The 9,823-nt window shown below is 49.3% G+C and overlaps 1 long non-coding RNA gene across 2 annotated transcripts in view; it reads left to right on the forward strand.

Moving 5' to 3' along the window:
• The window catches only part of LOC135288501 (uncharacterized), a 447,298-nt gene that overhangs the window by 131,662 nt on the left and 305,813 nt on the right, over positions 1 to 9,823 (forward strand). The window contains exon 4 of one of the 2 annotated variants that reach the window (XR_010351564.1): positions 1,233 to 1,824. The exons of the other annotated variant lie outside the window; for it this stretch is intronic. This is a non-coding gene — a long non-coding RNA (uncharacterized LOC135288501). Of the gene's footprint in view, positions 1 to 1,232; positions 1,825 to 9,823 lie in introns of those variants that run through there. 2 annotated transcript variants of the gene reach the window in all.

Here is a 9,823-nt window from a genome sequence, read left to right on the forward strand (position 1 = left end):
GCTTTACCAGCCTGTTATCCTTCAGTTAATGATTGTTGTCAATCAGTAAGAAATCTCAGTGTAACAAAATGCCAGAGGAACTGCTTTTATTGTAAAAAATTATTCCCAGGGAAACAAAATGTCATGTAAAGATGAAAGTATTAGTAAAGATTCAATTACCCAAGGTGTCTTGGAAGACAGAGCATTTGGAAAAGGTCAATCAGACCCTGTTATGGGGTCATCAGTCGATTCCCCAATGATTCAAAGTTTTAAGAATTATTTATATTAAGTTTATAACCTTTGTTATTTTTAGTTTTTATAAGTAATGCTGATAGTGATTGTTGTTAATATTACATGAATGCTTAGAAAAGGGGTTGTCTTAACTTCCTTGAACACTTGCTGCTGATAAATTGATTACATTATGTGAATTCTCTGATTTTTGTGATAAGAATTATTATTAAGGTATTGTTGTAGTATTTACAGCCAGCTTTCATGTGTTTTTCTATTTTTTTTGTGTGATCACCTGCAAGACACGTGTCTCTTCAAGATTCTGTCTTTTATTTCCTAACTATTTAGATGTTTCTGAAAGTTTTTATCCAAATTGCCAGTTTTGTGGTTCTTTTAATTATTATTACAGGAATACTCCAGCAGAGAATTCAAGAAGTTTGCTGTGTTTGGAAAATCTCTGTCTTGACAGAAACTTCAGAAAGATTCAATGGTTTGATAGTTTGATTAGTTTGTAACCCTAAGGTTTCTTGTTTATAACAGTTGTTTTTAAAAAGTCCTGTTTAAAAAATGTGTTAAGTGACACTCACCAGTTAGATTTTGGGCTCTGGCCAAGCTCTAGCTCTATTTGGATGGAGTGACTGACAATCAACCCAGATGTTTTCTGCATCAAATAGTATTCAAGTCCTTTTGACTTGGCGATTTGACCATCTATGATAGCTGAGCTATTTTCAGAAGGAGTTGGGGGAAACATGAATCTGGACATGATTTCTCCAATTCTCTGTCATTTTAAGGTTTATCAGCTGTCGCAGACTCTGGGATAAAAGTTCAGTGTTGTAGTGTTTAGTAATTTTCTGATCTTGTATATGTTGTTGTGTGTATTATCTAAATTGATTCCTAATTACTCTTATCTTAACATTTCTCTATGTAACATTGCAAAATGAAACCAGGACCCATTCTTCACCTCCAGGATTTTGAGAAGATTCTTCAGTCCTGCAGGGACGTGGGATTTGTTTGTGTTTTAACAGGTGCAAAGTCCAGATGGATTTCAATGAAGAATGTGTAACTCTATCAAGAGCAAGAGAAACGTTGACCATTCAACAAGCAAAGAAGACAGATATTGGACATGCTGTCTCAAGATGTACAAAGTGTAAATCATGCAGTATTGCAGAATAGAGCAGCAATGTATGCTATAGGGATATTAGGTGTAATAGTATTGCTAATGCTTGTATTACCATGCTTGCTTAATTGCGTCCAAAGAATAGTGAGTCAGATGATGGGGCGGGCTTGGAAAACAACACTTCTGGCCCAAAAAGAAAATGGGGGAAATGTTGGGAGCTCTGTAACAAGCTAGCTCCGAGCTAAAGGTCACTGTGAGATTAATTTGACCGAGATAGAGAATGAGGGGAGTTGCCATTCCAACTAAACTGTGTCCTTGGCCCACGGATGAAGAAATGCACAGACACAGGTGGTAAAGCCAAACAGCCTGGGAAAGTAGTAAGTAGTTATACCAAAACAGCATGTAGATAGCTGATAACTAATTAGCCAATGGTGAGCTGGGATTTGCACTATGCATGAGCTAATTAAAAGGTGTATAATAATTGGCGATTCGGGAATAAAGACGAGACTTGTCGATCATCATATGGTGAGCGAGTCTTCCTTCTCCATCAGTTCTGCCCTCTTCCTGATGATGCTGTGCACGGATGGAGCCCTGCCGTGCTTTCAGGATGCTATTCTTGAAAACTTCCAGCATTCCCAGCCCCTGTGCTCTCCATGGATGCCTGCCATGGAATCCCTCTCAGCTGGGTTCAGAGCATCCTCAGATTGGCTCTTCTAAAATCAGGGGTGTTACAGGTTCTGGAGGATTCCCATGCAGAAAGACTTAATTGTACTTGTGATTGGAAATCCACTTTTGTTTGATCAGCTGCTCTTGCAAAGAATATGTACCAACCCCTGGAATGGTGAAAAGCCACTGAGCAGGAGATGCAGCATAGTGCTTCATTGGGAGGGGCGGGCAGGCCGCCCACATTCAGGGCATCCCCTCCATCAGAAGGACATGCATGTTGTCCCTCTCATCCCTGCACCCCACAACCAGGCCTGACATCTCCTCCTCTGTGTGGGATCGCGTTAGGCCGCTCTCCCCTGCCCCTAAGTTTGTAACAGTCCCAGGGGTCAATCTCTTGTCAGTTACCCTTCGCTCCTCCCAAAACCCCTTAAACCCTTCCCCAAGTCCCTGTCCGTCACCCGATGGTTCTTTCCCACTTTCCAGAAGCTTCCAGAGTATCCGTCGGGTGATTGGTTTAGGAACTGGGGCCACTCCCAGTTATTACCCCTGTTGGTGGTTACGTTTGTCAATCAGCGTTAGGTTACACCCCCTCAACTCCCTGATTGGTTGGTCCGTTTTCCTTATAAGATGCTGTCGGGCTGTGCTCTCGGTCTTTCGGCGGTTTCATCCTTGGATTAAATCTGAACTGTGTCACTCCGAGAGACCGTCTCTGTCATCATTCCTGCGGGCTGCAGTCCTTTCCTCTTGCCTGGAAGTCCTCGTCACGCAAGGCTTCTACGCCTTAGGCGCACCCCTACTCCCGAGCGGATGCTGGGGGCGTCACAGTGCTGCCGGTGACGCTGGCCTTAGCCAGCCGGGATTTCAGCTGAGGTCATCCGCCGCTGCAGTTTGGCGCCCAACGTGGGGCTCCGAGAAGACCACCGAAGCCCACGGACGAGGATTCCGGGTCCCAGGACGCAGTCCGTCTGGACTTGGATTTATCCTTCTGGCCGTCAAGCTACCCCAGGGTGAGCAGACCCCGTTGTAGGGGTGGCGCTCCCCGGGGATCGAGACCGGCAGCTCCGAGCACCCAAGGAGTCGGTCTCGCCGCAGGATCCACCCGCCCTGGACTTCTCTTCCGACTGTCCGCCGAGTGTGAGTTCTCCTGCCTTTCCCGTTCTCTTTCTCTTCCCCTCACCCCCGTCTTTTTAAACTTGTTTTAATTTTTTGTTGCAGTTTCGTCCGCTTGGGTCGTTTCACCAACCATTTTTGAATCAAATCCTGCAGGTCATTTTCACCGCCGGCGGTGACCGGCGACGGGGTTTGGCGGTGGTCCCTTTTCTCATTCCTCTCTTTTTCCCTCTCTTTCCAAGGCGGGCGGGCTTGGGTTGTGCATTAACTACTTCGCTATGGGTGCAAAGGTATCAACAACCCAAAAGAGACTGGTTCTTAAAGTTCAGGGAGTTTTAGTTGTTGGGGGGTTCGAGAATGTTAACAAAAAAGAAATTAAAATATTGGTCGCTTGGCTCCTCTCCCAATTCCCTGCCACCGACCCCGAGCAGATTGTCAATTATACTTTCTGGTCCCATGTTTCTTTGAAAGCAAATAGCATGTGCCGCTCGGGGGACTCCAAAATGTTGAAAATCGCATTTCTGTGTTCGACCATTCGGGACCTTTTAAGATCTCACAAGCAATTGGGAGAGCAGCCAACCGTAAATGAGTTTGTCCCCAGTTCGGTTGTTCGTTCTTCCCCTGTCCCTCAATCCCTCACTTCTACCCCAAAATCTGGAATCCTGAAGAGAGCAGCCCGTTTCGGCAGCACGCAGGAGCCGTTCCATCTTCCTGGCTCTCTTCAGGATGTCCCTTCCCCCCGCCTGAGGAGTCCTGGCCAGACTCCTCGGGATTCTTCCTACCCTCCTATTTCCCCAGTTAAAGTCCTTAAAGGTTCTAAAACTGTTCGTTTTCACCCTCTTCCTTCTCCCACTCCCTCAGAAAGCTCGCTGACCCAAGATGGCGTCAGCGAGCCACAAAATGGCGGGTGCTACGTGCAGCCTCCCGCCAAAACCTTTCCTTCTCCCCATAATCCTTTTCGTTCTTCCCGCAATCCCTTCCGTTGTTCTGACTCCTCCTCCTTCACTCCTTCCCCCTCTCCTTCCGCTCCGCCCTTGCCTCCGCCCATCGCTCCTCCTTCTGCAACGCCTCACACGTACCTCGCCTCTGAGGCGGAGACAATGTCATCAGTCCCCGCCCCCGTCACTGGCTCCTCCCCTTCCGTCCCAAGTTCCGGTTCCCACGGTCTGCCTTCCGGTTCCCACGGTCCGTCGGGTGCTGGGGGGGGGGCCGGGAGCCGGGACCCGGGGTCGATGCCCACTCTTTCCGCGGCCCCGGTCACATACATTCCAGGGAGGGAGGGAAGGACCCAGGCCCATTGGACTCCGTTTCCTAACACCGTAATTAAGGAGCTGTGCAAGGCCCAAAAGGATTACTCCCGGGAGAGTGAATTCTTCCGGGGGATCCTGAGGGCCACTCTCACAGACTCTGTAATTATTCCCGCAGATCTGCGGCGGATTTTTTCATGCCTGTTGAGCCCCTCAGAGTTCCGTCTCTGGGAGGCCAATTGGAAAAGGGAAATAGGCAAAGTTTTGCCTCAATTATGGGAAAATCCAGGCACCGCCGTGGACACGGAGGGGGGAATGATTACCACAGAACATCTTAGCGGTATTGGGGCCTGGGCAGACGGGAACTACCAAGCATGGTACATTCCATCAGAGGCATTAAAAGCCACAACGTCAGCTGCGTTGAAAGCCTTCACCAGTCTAAGGTCTCCAACCACACCTCTCATTCCTTATTCCAAAATCATTCAGGGTGATAATGAACCTTTCCTTTTATTCACTGAGAGGTTGCGAAAGGCCATTGAAGTGCAGGTGAAGGACGAAGCCACCAGGGAGGGGATCCTGACGGAGATGGCAGCCACCAACGCCAACTCCGCATGCAAGGCTGCCATCCTCAGTCTCCCCTTCGATCCACCGGCTGACCTGACACAAATGTTAGAAGTATGCGAGCGAAAGGTGGCAGTCCTCCCGGAAAATCCTCTTCGAAGTCAACATCCGCCACCTCGGAGGGCCGCCGCTGCTGCTGCTGTTCCAGCGGAGGGAAGTTATCCCGTCGCGACTCCAGCTTTCCATCGGACGCCACGTTCTGCGAGAAGACCACCACCCGGCGCTGATGCTCCTTGTCATTTGTGTCAGAAGACGGGTCACTGGATGCCTGACTGTCCGTTGAGGCAAGAGTTCATCAACTTCAAGACTCACCAGAAGCCTCAACGGACAGATCAGCATCAAAAAAACTAGACAACGAGCGCGAGTCTTCCCCGCGCCAAGAAACAAATAGGGCGGAAAACATGACATCAAGCGGGGAGGGAGGAAAAAGGGAACAATCACACAAGGTTTCCCAATGTAATCCGCCTGCGTCGTCGCACACACCAGACATGACTCACAGCTATCCAATCCTAACCACTCTATCTCAAAATTCTCCTTACAGGCTCCAGCTCACCGAGCCTCTTTACCTCACGGACACCGACCTCTGCGAAGTCTCCGTCAGCCCAGACGCACCAGGTACATGGTGGCGGGTCAAGTGTAAGTATGTCGTTGTCGGAGACACAAAGCACACACCGGAACACCTTAACATTCTACCAGCTGTATTGTCATCTCACGTACACTCATTTTCCATCATATTGCACTGCACACGTCCACCCATCTTTCTGCCAAAGGGACAAGTAGTTGCCCAGGCAATCCCTGTCCCAGAGATTCACCATCCTATTACCTCAAGTCAAAATTCTACACCCATGGTGGCTTGGTCTCAGGTAGTCTCAAGAGACAAGCCACGACTTACTTGTCATTTGCAGAAAGATGGGAAAGTCACCACTCTAAACGGGCTTTTAGATACCGGGGCAGATGTGACGATCATTCCCGCAAGGGAATGGCCGTCACAGTGGGAGTTGCAGGACGTGGCTGGAAGAATCCAGGGTGTCGGAGGGATCCAATTGGCCAAGCAATCCAGGAGCTTCGTACAAATTATGGGGCCCGACGGGCAATTGGCATCTGTTCGCCCGTTCGTTTTAGATTACGCGGAACCCCTGTGGGGAAGAGACCTCCTTGCCCAGTGGGGAGCCAAAATCGACCTCCCATCGGCTTCCCTGGTTTTTCGGGCAGCGGTCACTGAGGAGCGCCCTACCCAAAAACTCATTTGGAAATCTGATGTTCCTATTTGGGTAGAGCAGTGGCCGCTTTCTAAACAGAAGCTAAAGGCGCTCCAGGAGCTCGTGGACGAGCAGCTGCAGAAGGGCCATCTGGTGGAATCTACCTCACCGTGGAATTCCCCAGTTTTTGTCATCCGAAAACCCAACAAAAACAAGTGGCGGCTCCTCCACGACCTTCGCCAAATTAATAACATCATTGAGAATATGGGGCCTCTTCAACCAGGGATGCCGTCCCCAGCGATGCTCCCTCAAAATTACGATCTGGCAGTTATCGATGTGAAGGATTGCTTCTTCCAAATTCCTCTGCACCCGGATGACGCCCCACGTTTTGCCTTTTCGGTACCTACCATCAACCGAGAAGCCCCAAGGAAGAGGTATCACTGGACAGTTTTGCCACAAGGCATGAAGAACTCTCCAGTCATCTGCCAGTGGTACGTCTCTTCCTTGCTGTCCCCGGTGCGTGCAGCAGCAAAAGACGTCATAATACAACATTACATGGATGACATATTAATTTGTGCTCCGACAGACGATATACTTACCCATGCGCTCGACCTGACAATCGATGCATTGATTGCTGCAGGGTTTGAGCTTCAACAAGACAAAATTCAACGGATGCCGCCCTGGAAGTACCTGGGCCTCGAAATTGGCCGTCGCACTATTGTGCCTCAAAAAATATCGATTCGGCCACATATTCGAACACTATCTGATGTCCAGCAGCTGTGTGGTGCCTTGAACTGGGTGAGGCCTTGGCTAGGCATCTCCACCGAAGACCTAGCCCCCCTTTTCAATTTATTGAAAGGGGGAGAGGAGCTCAGTTCTCCAAGGTCTCTCACCCCAGAGGCACGGGCTGCATTGGAGAAAATTCAAGCGTCCATTTCAGAACGCCAAGCACACCGATACCATCCGGAATTGCCATTCAGATTTATTATTCTAGGGAAATTGCCACACCTCCACGGGGTGATCTTTCAATGGGACAGTTCCATCAAAAGGGACCAAGGGGCTAGGGATCCGCTCTTAATCATAGAGTGGGTCTTTCTTAGCCACCATCGGTCCAAAAGAATGACCAGGCCACAAGAACTGGTGGCAGAACTGATCCGTAAGGCTCGCCTGCGGATCCGGGAGTTAGCAGGTGTGGACTTTGAGTGCATTCATATCCCAATCCAACTAAGTTCCGGGAATCTAACTAAAACAATGTTGGAGCACTTATTGCAGGAAAATGAATCCTTGCAATTTGCACTGGACAGCTACTCCGGCCAGGTCTCTATCCATCGACCTGCTCACAAATTTTTTAATTCGGAAGTCCAGTTTCATCTTTCATTAAAATCGGTTCAGAGTCGGACTCCTCTTGAAGCCTTGACAGTTTTTACCGACGCGTCTGGAGCATCCCACAAGTCTGTGATGACTTGGAGGGATCCTCAGACTCAGCAGTGGGAGGCTGATATCAAGGTGGTCATGGGATCGCCTCAGATTGCTGAGTTGGACGCAGTCGTCAGGGCTTTCGAGAAGTTCTCTGAGCCTTTCAATTTAGTCACAGATTCGGCATATGTAGCCGGAGTCGTTTCGCGAGCTGAAAGTGCAGTCCTGCAAGAAGTCTCTAACAATGCACTGTTCATATTGCTCTCGAAGCTTATTCGATTAGTCTCCCACCGAGAGCAACCATTTTATGTAATGCACGTCAGGTCCCACACCGAGCTACCAGGGTTCATCATGGAGGGAAACAGGAGAGCTGATGCTCTTGCTGCCCCTGCCCAGATAGCCCCGCTCCCGAGTGTGTTCGAACAAGCAAAACTTAGCCACCAGTTGTTCCATCAGAATGCTCCAGGCCTTGTTCGCCAATTTAAGATCTCTAGGGAACAGGCCAGAGCAATCGTGGCCACATGTCCCCAGTGCCAGGCTTACCAACTGCCTGCTGTCACATCTGGCACTAACCCCCGTGGGCTGTCCAGTTGCGAGGTGTGGCAAATGGACGTTACCCACGTCCCAGATTTCGGACGCCTTTCCTTCGTACATGTCTCCATAGACACTTTCTCCAATGCAGTTTATGCCTCTGCCCACACAGGGGAGAAGGCAAATGATGTCAAAAAACACCTTCTGTTAGCCTTCTCTGTGTTGGGCATTCCAAAATCCATAAAAACTGATAATGGCCCAGCGTATAAGTCCAGGGAGCTACGGAGCTTCCTGCAGCAATGGGGAATAGAACATAAGACCGGCATCCCCTATTCCCCGACAGGTCAGGCCATGGTAGAGAGAGCCCATCAGAGCCTAAAAAACACCTTACATCACCAACATTCGGCAATGAAGATGGACTCCCCACAAACCCGCCTTGCACGAGCATTGTACACCCTAAATTTTTTGAATTGCTCGTTCGGTAATCTAAATCCACCTATTGTGCGTCATTTTGGGAAGAGTGAAAGCCTAAAACCTGAAACACGACCACCCGTGCTCATAAAAGACCCGGAGACATGGAGGACGGAAGGGCCATTCGACCTGGTGACCTGGGGGAGGGGATATGCTTGTGTATCCACCCCCTCAGGTCCCAAGTGGATACCATCTAAGTGGGTCAGGCCTTTCCTTCCCAAAAAACAAGTATCCGTGAGTGTTGTCCCGCAAGTCGAGGAAGCATGTTGGCGGCGCAGGCGGAAACCATTTGATGGGGAGTTTGATCTCCTGGAACCGAATGATTGGTTCTGAGTTGCTCAAACTCCTTTCTGTGTTTGTTACTTTAGGACCCACAACCTGGCAGCCCAATCCGAGTTCATGCGACCCGCAGCTCTCACCATCATTATCCTGCTGACCGCAGTGACACCATCTTCGCCGTGGGTCGTTCCCCAGCCGAAAAAGAATGTTTGGAAGACTCTCGCCGGCGCCCTTGGCCAAGATAACATCTGCCTCACCACCGCATCAGCAGCAGACCCCTTGTCCACCTGCCTTGTGGGGATCCCAACTCCTCCAGATGAGTTACCCTTTTCCCTTCGTACTTCCCTTGAATCTTTCTTTGAGAATAAAATCAACCGCCCCTCTAATCCTAACCCGAATATAGTCTGGAGGAGGTTTGTCAACACATTGAACCAATCTAAAGCAGATCCCATTGAATTTAAATTGCTCGGGTCCTCTGCCGCTCACTTTTGTTTTCAGTTCCTTCCGTATTCCGACCTAGATGAATCTACCCCTATTCCAAATATTACTTCAAATTATACAGCTGAGTCATGGTGCCCTTCCCTCTCCCAAATCACCACATCTATCACCCGTGATCATAGACCACGCTCCCTACCCAGTGGTTTCTTTTTAATTTGCGGAGACCGAGCTTGGCAAGGCATCCCCTCTCGCCTTCTCGGAGGTCCCTGCACCATCGGCCGACTGTCGCTGTTTACACCCAGCACAAGTCAAATTATTAATTGGCAAGAAATAAAGGTCGCAGCAAATTCTAATCGGACTAAGAGAGATTTGACCAATTTGGACAGTACCTGCGACGAGGAAATTTTTCATTGGAGTAAGCCGGAAGAGGTGGCTTGGATCACCTTCCTCCCCTGGGTGGCAGTTGCACAAGCTTTAGGCGAATTAGGCCACCTAGAGTGCTGGGTTGCTAAACAAGCCAA

This window comes from Passer domesticus, chromosome 33 (genome assembly GCF_036417665.1).
Source record: "Passer domesticus isolate bPasDom1 chromosome 33, bPasDom1.hap1, whole genome shotgun sequence".
NCBI lineage: Eukaryota > Metazoa > Chordata > Aves > Passeriformes > Passeridae > Passer > Passer domesticus.